The following is an 11,157-nucleotide window of genomic DNA, read 5'->3' on the forward strand; positions in this document are numbered from 1 at the left end:
TCGCTTAACGGTTCAAATATGTACCAGCAACTGCAGCAACTTATGAGTGTCTGCACACACTTCAGTGTGAAAAAGGCTTCTGAGAAAATATTTCAGATGCGTCTTTCTCCATCGCGAAATCCTTCGTGCGACGCTGTTTGTTGGCGGTATTTTGTGCCTTATACGCTTGCTTCATATCCCGTTTTGTTCCCCTGAGCTCGTTCGTGCTGGCAAACTCTGATAATGCAGCCAAAGCAGTATGACGCATCTCTTCCGATGTTGACCCAGATCCGGTGCAATACTAATACTGTGTATACTAACGAGCAGGGGTGCTGGAGCCTGCGGTGAGTGAAGGTGTTTGGGTTTCGGTGACGTCTAGATTGTGCGTGCGCTGTACCTGCTGTACCTGATGGCCAGTGGAAGGTTTGTGTTTCGGTGGCGACTAGGTTGTGCGTGCGCTGTACCTGTTGTACCTGATGGCCAGTGGAAGGTTGGGTTTCGGTGACGTGTAGGTTGTACGTGCGCTGCACCTGCTGTACCTGATGGCCAGTGAAAGGTTTGCAAGGTGTAAATAGCTGTGCGAGTAACAGGGTGATCCACTTGTTTTGAGTTTTTTTGCGGACGGCACCTCTGGGAGTGGAGTGCGAATACGTTTTTGTCAAGCTCATGTCATCTTTTCTGTTGACATTCTCATTTGGCGTGATTATGTGTTCTGTTCTCCGATTGACAGCTTCATGCTGAGGGAGAGCTGCGGTTCTATGCTAGTTGTTTGTCCATAATTATAAGCGAGCTACGTACTGCGTACACACACAGCAGGAATTGTACTTGGCCACATATACTTATGCATTCACATTATCAGCATTTTGAGCATTATAGCTATTATTTCGTATCCCTTGTTCTGATCCTGTTAAGGGTTATTTTTCCATTATTTGTTTCACCTGTGTCTCCATAGTTTGCTTCTGCTTAACGATGCTTCCGCCGCCGTATTACCTGACCTTGAGAGCTACGACCTCTAGTGTCAACCTGGGATGCAGGAGCTTAGCTGTCATGATACAGTGTTTATGAATGTCTGCATGATTTCTCACGTTTGTTGTAATTGTGATAGTTGTGAAACACACCCCGCTTGATTTTAAACGATGTTTAATTCGAAGTTTAACTTAAATTAAACGGTTTTTAATTGAAAATCGAATTTAAATTTACCGGTGCTCAACTGCACATACCCTTTCACAATAAGCATCAGTTTCGGGGCTGCAAAATGTTAAATGTCCATATCTAAAGGTAGATACGAAACACTTAAACTTCTCCCGCCCATTGCACGCAGCCCGATATGACCTCTTGGCGATGGTTCGAACAGTGCTCCCATCTTCCGACTCCTTGACTGACCAAAAGAACTTAACCTGACTTCACTTCGGTATTGATCTTGAAATTCGTCATGACAATGATATGACCTGACAACGACCAACATTGACATACGCGTTGGGCGAAGACGGTTGAAGCCATCGTACATATCGCCCTGGCCACTCACCATCACAAAAACGATAACCCCCCCCCCCCCCCTGGTGACTCGGAGGAAGCGCTCTGCGGCTGGGCCGTCCGATCGTTATTTGATGTGTTTGGCGGACTGTCGGCGAGGTCAACAAATCCCCCCCCCCCCTTGAGACAATCACCAGCTTTCTGATATGCCGCACTTTTCATTAAGACAGTCAATTTGATTTATGTTAACTGATGCGCCGATCCTCCGTAGCACCGTCTTTGTTATGACACATGTGTCATGAAATAAATGAAATGAGTAGCATGATGACTTGAATGTATGGCGCAGGCAGGCGGCACAGCTCCGCCACATCGGGCCATGTACGGCGCAGGCCCACGGAGCAGATCCGCCACATCGGGCCATGTACGGCGTAGGCCTCCGGAGAAGATCCACCACATCGGGCCATGTACGGCGCTGGCCTCCGGGCAGATCCACCACATCGGCCATGTACGGCGCTGGCAGGCGGCGCAGACCTACCACATCGGGCCATGTACGGCGCTGGCAGGCGGCGCAGCTCCGCCACATGGGCCATGTACGGCGCTGGCAGGCGGCGTAGCTCTGCCATATGTATCAGCCATCAATCCACCCCAGCGAAGCGGCGCTGTCAGCCATCCCGGACACCGCTGCACTCTGGCCGCCGGCGCTAACGCGGATCAAATGGCACCGGTGGCGCGTGCGTCCGGTACAAATGGCCGCTTCTGCGGTGCGTCACGGCTGGAAACAATCAAACAAGGGTGCGCCAGCCGCACCGGCTGGGCCACCTCGGCGTCCTGATGGGAGAGGCTGACTCGCGACAGGAAGACGCATTCATTGCAGGGATCCAAAGTGGTCCGAGCCGGCTTGGGTCGAATCAGCTGAGAGGGGATGGTGCGGAACTGGGCTTGAACGGCGTTCTCAGATTCACTGCCAGTGTTGCAGTCACTGAGAACTCCGTAACGTATCGAGTCCGCTGGTTTTTTATTAGCGTAAAGACTGGGGCGGACTGAATGCTGCCCAGCATGAATTACACACCAGAAGGCGTGCTACGTGCCCAGCTGGAGGAAGCTTCGTCGGTTAGTTCTGTGTCAACTGCTGTTGCATCCTCCCGGTGCAAATTCAGCGCCACAATATGCGGCCCATTGGCAGCTATGGAATCTGAATCCTGATGCCGATAGGGCTCCGCTTCAATAAAAGCCTTCATAACCACAAGTCCTTTCGATTATGGTAAGACTTAAAACGCACCTGTAATTTGTAAAAGTCGACATCATATTGGGCTATCGATCATCTCTTAGAATGAGCATGTAACGTGACCGCACATCGATCCTTATGCTGAACCTCGCCAACATTTGAACGACTTGTTAAAAGTAATTCATTGCGTTGCTCATTGCCCTGTAACCTTATGACAGAGTCCTGAAGACCTTCTTGCAGGGTGTCGTCAGGTGTTTGTGTTGTTCCGCAGGAGGCAAAAACAAACACACGGCGGCCCCGCGGATTAAGCAGAAATTGCTGTGGGTTACAAGACTAACGTGCAGGCTATTGCCAAATATGAGGCTGAAGCAGTGAAGAGGGTCATTTTTATCACCAAATGGGCTAAGCCTACAGCACTCGTGAATCTAAACCTCAATTTTTGTTTGGGGGGGGGGGGAACCCGCATTACGGGATAACTAATTACACCGCAGACTTAATTCTGTATCTTGTTTACTCACACCTTATCGCTTTGATTGGAGTTATCCGGATGTTTTATCCAGTAGGAAATCTATTTTTATAACTTCCATCACTATCTTATACGCACAACATAAGCTTGCTTATACATCGCAGCAAATCCGAGCAATCTGACGGCGAGGTTGGTGGCGCGAAGAAAAACGATCGTTGAAGCCGATGGGATGTTCTGGTGTTTTGAAGTTGGCACACGCACTGCTGTGTGCGACGAACTTATGTTTCCATGGTTTGACGACCATTCGGCTAAAATAGAAACCAGAAACACGAAGCAGCGAAAGAGCATTCAAATGATTCCAAAAAATTTACTAGCGAACTGCACTGTACCCATAGCTTTACTTACCTTCGAGCAACGGAGTCGAGTCGAGTACCTACATTTTTAAACCCAGGCTGCAGTAATGAAAATGCATCGTTGGTTTTGAATCGATCGTTTGGTTATGGCAGACCTCCAGGTCCAGGTCCCCGATCGCAGGTCAATGCGTGCATAATGCATATTTTTAAGATTGTGCGACGTTGATTTGCCTTATTTTAGCCACTGATTTTCCTTGCTACCTTAAAGGGAATTGTATTGTTTGGTAAATTGTAGCTGTATATAGTGCAACTAAACAAAAAAAATTCAGTGCTGTTTAGCGCTTGGCCTGTGAGGCCTCCATAGTCCCATATGTCTGGTAGGGTTGGGGGCACAGAGAGTACGTGTCCTACCCCTCCTTTCGGTCCCACGGGGAGGGCCCCTCCGGCTCGACGGTCAAGCGTTTGATTGGAAGGCTTGATTGGCCGAAGGGCTAGGCAGGGGACCATCCAAGTAGTTCCATTCTGGCCGTTCTGGTGAAAAGGTCTGCTTTTTGAAAAGAAGACTGAGAAGAAGAAGACTAAGCGACGACCTAGAGACCAGGAAAAAGAGACAGGCGCACCCTCGCTACCACCCAACTCGGACGACAGAGTTTGCATATACGGGGAATGGGGTATCGTCTCAGATGCGAAAGTTGGACTCAGTGTGAAACGTGGCAGGGATGGGCATGCCGTCCATGTACTGACATTGAGAAAGTGCAGCAGCAATCGATCTGTGACCACTGTCATAGCCCGTGAAAACCGGGTGCGCTCACCGAGGTTGGGAAAGGTGCACAGACGCGCAAGCGCACAATCTGACCCAAACTGAGACTCCATGTACGGATAACCCTGGCGATCGCTTTGAGTGTTGTGTGTTTCATTCATGTTGAGTGCCGCCTATCGCCTTTGAACTAACACTAGTAGAGCTAGATCCAACTAGACCACGCGCTGAACTAAGTCTATGGCTGGCTTTGTGATTCGCGGAGCTGCAGAGAAGGTCGCAAACTTCACTTGAGATGTGCGGGTTTGTTCGAACTCAAGCCAACAGCGTTAAAACCAAGAAACTATGTTAGTTTCAATGGTATGCTCTGCAATAATAATTTTGGGAATTTTTACAATCTTTTGAGAAACCGCCTGTTAGGTTATATTGCAACGGTTTTGGATGGATTTCGCTCCACATGAAGAATTTAAGCTGTTCCAAATCTTGTCATTGACAGAGAAGATACTTTTCACCCCTGGTGTCATGCTTCGGTCGCCAACCCTTCAAGATGTGCATCAAGGAAACCCCGGTGTAATTATACCCTGAGATCTGGGTGCTGTTATCACCCAGTTCTCCCGTTCTTGATCACCCGTTCTTGATCGAGATGTTCACAGGCAGGGCCACCGAAGAGGGCGGCAGCCGTCATCTGAGACTAAGACTTGGTGGCGACATCCTTTCTTGCTGGGATGCGTTGAAACTGTAATGAACCGTCAAGTCCTCTTTAGAGCTTTTCATCATATCATAAACTTGACGATTTCGCTACTACAGCAAAAAAGGCTGCAAACCACAGGTAACGCACGTGATAACCGACGGAAGAAGTGCCCTCTGTCCAGGAGAAGAGCAGCTGAAGCAGCACCCGGGGACGGCTACTGACATCAATCAGCAGAGGACTGTTCGACGCGCAATGATGTAATGCAGACGACTGTGCCACCTTCAACACACTAATAAATGTCAAAACTAGCCAACCCATGGATGTTCTAACCATCGACCGAAAAACGGATCAATGATACCCTTTCTGAAACGGGTTTCGAATGTAAGACGTTGTGGCCTAAGCTGAGGGTATTGGGCCATGAAAATTGCGCCGAGTCATAGTCATGTGAATTTAAATCAACATCCACACTAAAGATCTGTTTTCTTGCCACATTTGGTTTCATTCCCTCAGCCGTACATCGCTGCACATTTGTGAGTGAAGGTGTTTGGGTTTCGGTGACGTCTAGGTTGTACGTGCGCTGTACCTGCTGTACCTGATGGCCGGTGGAAGGTTTGGGTTTCGGTGACGTCTAGGTTGTGCGTGCGCTGTACCTGCTGTATCTGATGACCAGTGAAAGTTTTGGGTTTCGGTGACTGATGGCCAGTGGAAGGTTTGGGTTTCGGTGACGTCTAGGTTGCCGCTGCCATATTACCTGACCTTGAGAGCTACCGCCTCTAGGGTCAACCTGTGATGCAGGAGCTTAGCTGTCATGATACAGTGTTTATGAAGGTCTGTATGATTCATCATGTTCGTTGTAATTGTGATAGCTGTGGAACACATCCTGCTTGATTTTAAGTGATGTTTAACTCGAAATTTAAATTAAATTAAACGGTGTTTAATCGGAAATCGAATTTAAATTTACCTGTGCTTAACTGCAAACACCGCTTCACAATTAGCATCAGTTTTGGGGCTGCAAAATGTTAAATGCCCATATCTAAAGGTAGATACGAAACACTTAAACTTCTCCCGTCCATTGCACGCAGCCCGATATGACCTCTTGGCGATGGTTCGAACAGTGCCCCCATCTTCCGACTCCTTGACTGACCAAAAGAACTTAACCTGACTTCACTTCGGCATTGACCTTGAAATTTGGCATGACAAGTGGCATGACCTGACAATGACCAGCATATATATAATCACTCACAGTATTGCCAGCCGTCACCACCGTCCCAGACGGCCGTTTTCAAGCAATGCTATTCGTGGATACATAAAGTCAGCCCATGCGCATCCACAGCTCCGCTGAACATGTCATTCAGATGTTTTCCCTTCCAGTTCGTTCCCTCCAAAATACCGTCCCGAACCAAACCCGAGGTTCAGAACCAAACTGGTTATTCTGAGGTTGTTACAGCCGCTTATTCTCAGGGAAGTTGCCGTAGTCGTTGCCGTAGTCGTTGCCGCGCCCGTTATATCGTATTTTAGTCGCAAGTTCGCGGCAACAGCCAGGGGACATGGTATGACCCATGATGCAGTCGATAATCGCTTGCATTTAAACGATCGAAGCGTGCAAACAGGTAACACAGATATTGTCTGCGAACGTACCTGTCAGCGACAGCAAAGCACCTTTCTGAGTTGTATGACTTCGTCTCACACTCCGCTGTAACATCAGCTTACAATATCCCACAGGCTGCCGTCACTGACACACATGGTTTGAATTTGATCGGCGATCTAATTAGTGTTCTGCACCCTAATATCGGCTGTCTAATTTCCAGCACCAGTGCAAAGTTTCACGCGGTTACGGTGCACTGTTCAGAATTTATCATTTGTAAAGCCAATAAGCCCACCCCACCCCACCCCACCCCACCCCCTCCACACCCCCCACCTCCCCCTTAGCACATGTTAAGGGAGGCACACGAGACACAACGTAGACAAATGTTATGGGACGCGCTGGCCCTTTCGTCACGCTATCTGATCAAATTCCCATATTTTTGGATGCTAAGACCACGATGGTATAATTTTTAAACTTTTGCACTGCCATCAACATCAGCATGCGCCGCTTGTACACTGTACAGCGGTGGAGAGCCGCAGACATTACCTCGATAACTTTTACAATTTGCTGTGATGTTCCTCGGCCCTCCGCTGGCCTTTTCGCTCCAAGTCCTCACGCGGCGCATGCGGCCGGGCTAACTAATTGCGGCTCATCAGGCCGCTCGCGCCTTACGACCGGACTGATCATTTGCCATCAGGGTCGTTACCCCCGATTGGCGTCATTTTGAAGGGAGAGGGAGGAAGAGAGAGAAGGAGAGGGAGAAAGAGAGAGAGAGTGATGAAAAGAGAGAAGTAGGGAGAGGGAGAGTGAGAGAGAGGGAGAGAGAGGAAAAGACAGAGAGAAAGAGAGAGAGAGAGAGAGAGAGAGAGAGAGAGAGAGGAGAGAGAGAGAGAGAGAGAGAGAGAGAGAGGAGAGAGAGAGAGAGAGAGAGAGAGAGAAGCGTTAGCATCGGTGTTAGAGATAGAAGCGCTGGTGTTACAAGGTACTCTCCTACACAACGCCTGTAACGGGTCTGCTTTGACATTTTTAGGCTGCGTTCAGCTCCCTATAAAATGCTCCCAGCACTCTTAGACAGACATTTCCAGAACAGCACGCCAATGACGGATTCCAAACAAGACCTCTCCCCAATCAAATGCAGTACAACATATTTGTCGCCACCGGCGTATTACGGTTCAGTTGATCACTGCGACACGCTGCCAACTCATGTGCTTGAAGCCCGCTGCCACAGCCGCACGAGGTCCTCTCAGTCCTACACGCATCAGTCAAAACCTGCTGGGTGTTACACACTTTCAAGCCTTTGATTAACGTGTCATTCATGCCATTGCATGGGGTGCATGCTTCCATGATCCAATGCTTAACTGCACATTCCTTTTTTAGTCACCCGTTGAGTCAATGCCCCTGAGGGCACGTCGGAATGGACAACACTTGTTTGACCTGTGAACCTGGCATCACTGCAGCTTGAGGACCGCACGGCTGTCAGAAAAGAAAGGTTTAACATATGGAGGCGGGGTGATACCCCAGCGAACCACGGCCACTGAGGTTTTCTGCGAAGAAATTCATGTCATTTTCTGTGACCTTCCAAGGTGATAATAAAAGTTGTCAAAACATCAAGTTTACCATTCAACTCACACAATCTGATGCGAAATCGGTGACAAAAATTAAGCTCAGGTAGGACACTCTGGCTGGATCAGACCAGTTGACCGGCACGACCCTGTCACCTGGTCAGGATGATGTAGTGCTGGATGGGGCCATTGGTGGCTTGGAAGCTGGGAGCCCAGCTGAGCACCACCTGCCGAGACTGGTTCTTGATCACCATCGGCCTCCCTGGTCGACTCGGCGCGTCTGTGGAGCATTGGAGCTTGTTGCCATGACGACACACAGAAACATTCCAATTGAAGCACCATATATGACACTGATGGATCTTAAAGCAGGATAAACCAACAAAGCCATCAAATTGCATGACTACCGAAAACGTCTCACTGCCAGGATGTTCTCAAAGCATACTGGTGAGCTACGTCGTCCATAACAGAAGCCTGCGATAAACTGGGTTTACGGTTTCAACATTTGTTCAGGCAGTGTTCTCAACAGCTTCTCTGATCGGCTATGCATCTGAGCACGTTTGAAAGTGAGTCATTTAAAGCAGACACGGAACAAGATGTACCAGGACGACAGTCGAAGCGGCCGGCTTATGGCCCAAATTGTTGCCGGCCAGTGATCTGGAGTAAACGCAGCTTGTTAACAAGCTTGCAGACGGCCAGTCTAGGCCAAACGTCGTCCGAAATGACCCGAGTATAACCCATACAGCGAATTACGAGTTGGAAAACCATGCAGAATCAGGATCTTAGGATCCCCGTTTGATGTCATTGCTTCTTTAATATGCAGCGCCGTCTTCGCCAACGGCAGCAGGATTTCAGCGTCATCCCCGGCAACAGCGTATGAACAATTCATCTCTGATTCTTAACGACCGTCATCTCCATATCCCGGAATTTGCTATCACCCTTGCGCATCACATGAACATCGCATGCCACTTATATCACCCCACTCAGCAGCCCGCCCGAAATACGTTATTTCATTGGAGGTGTTGTTTCAGTGGTCGTTTACCGGGTGTTTATAAATTCTGATGGCCTCGGCCAGCGACGCTGACCGGCAAACCGCATTAGGGTGACCACACGCGCCTTTAAGTGCTCATTCTCGTAGGCCGGGAGCAGCATGGCTAGCACGGTGTTTTCCGGATGCGCCATGCATGTATTCTGCCTGGGCTGTTGTGTACAATCTGGCCGCGCAAGCCGTCCCGCTCCACTCCCGCCCTTGTTAGCGACTAAGGAGGCCGTGCATCACTACACGCGGCTGCTGTCTCGTGTCAGCGTGAACGGCTCGGCGCTGGGGTACCGCTCAGCCATGCAGACGCTTGGTGCTGGGGCACGGCTCAGCCAACAGTGAATACCCTATAGAACCCTGTCCCAACGCTGGAGAAGAGGGAGAGGGCTCCACATATGCCCCCCCCCCCCCCCATGCAGCGGGACAGAGCAGCAGGCGAACGGGCCGTGAGGCCAGTGATTTTCCGCCCCTCCTGAGCATCGTCCATTTACCAGAGAGACAGCCATTAGCCGGACGGGGAGAAGAGCACCGATCCTCCAGCACCTGCCGTCATTCGGTGGCCGCAACGACAGAGAGTGTTACAATCGGCCAGATTTCCGAGATCGAATCGACAACGGCGGTGGTCCGGACAATCCACGAAAACACAGACACGCAAACACCCCACGCCCCTCCCCTCGCACTCCAAGCTGACGCCAGGAGCGAGCTCGAGCAAGAGAGAGCCGGAAGGACTCCGCAACAGGCGGCGGGCAGGGCCCACGCCTCCAGGTGAAGGCAACGAAGAGAGCGCGGCGGACTTTGCAACGCGCTGCGGGCGACAGCCGCGACTCCAGTCGTTTGCCTTGGGGGACGCGGGGAAACGCCGAATGCTCGGCGATTGTGCCAGTCATCGGCCCAGCAGCGTATGGGATGGATAGTGGGCTCCAGCCCGATGATTGGATGATTCAGAAATGAGGGGCGGACCGACCCAAAAGGTGCACCTCTGAAACGTTATAAGGGATCGAGCTAATGAGGAAAGGAGAGAGTGGCAGCAGATGCGCACCTAGAGGAAGAGGACTCCAACACGGGGCTACGCGGCCGACCACGTCCCCGCTGGGCAGCCGTGAGTCGCAGGAGACCCACCCTGTTTTCTTTCCTCCCTCGTGATCAGACAGAGGCAACGCTCACCCGACTTCCGCGACCCGGCGAAGCGGCACCCAGACGAGAGCGGGCGCGGTACCAAGGCTCCGTCCGCAGGTCAGGATGGGTACGGGACGGGAAACATTAGGCGGTAACGGGAGCTCGGCCCGCTCGTCGCGGTGGGTGCGCGAGGGCGGAGGACGGGCGGTTGAGTTACTGGACGAAATGTGACGAACTTTTCTAATACAGATTGTGAACTGCAGTTTAAATATCTAGCCGATGGACTAGCTGTGGGGGGGGGGACATGAATAGGGGGAAATGTGTAGAATTTAAGCGTGTGCATTACTCATGCAAATGGAATAAGAATAGATAGGACACAATAAATAAGTACCTACCCAATAACAAAGGATTTTGGCTGGAAGAGTACCAAACTCACATCAAGTAGCTACCGCTGGGTGAGAAATTTCCCTCAAGTCCATGGTGGCAGAAGACAACATCTGCATCCTTTTAGATGCTTGAATTTGGGGAGGAAAGTGAGTAAACAAATAGCTGTGAAGATGCAGCAATCTTTTCCTGGTAGACAGCTAGAAACGGATCAGTTGAAGCAGCATGCTTAATTTGCTGCTCTTAAACTCATAGATTTGGGTAACAGAGACGGACTCGGCAGACAGAAACTATACTGTTGCCATGGAGGCTATCTTCTTCAAATTTTCTCACAAAGGAGCTTATATTTTTAAACTTTGTGGTGTGCTTTTTACCCAACAAAACATACTCGTGCCAAACTTTTCAACTAAAATGCAGTGTCACCTAACTGGGGTAAAAGAGGTTTCTGATCAAATCAGGAGGAATAGTAGCTATAGTTTTCCCATAGCAGCGCACATGAGCGTCACTCATATTTATATATCTATATCTAT

Source organism: Pollicipes pollicipes, unplaced genomic scaffold (genome assembly GCF_011947565.3).
Source record: "Pollicipes pollicipes isolate AB1234 unplaced genomic scaffold, Ppol_2.1 Scaffold_6686;HRSCAF=7923_pilon_pilon_pilon, whole genome shotgun sequence".
NCBI classification, from domain to species: Eukaryota; Metazoa; Arthropoda; class Thecostraca; order Pollicipedomorpha; family Pollicipedidae; genus Pollicipes; species Pollicipes pollicipes.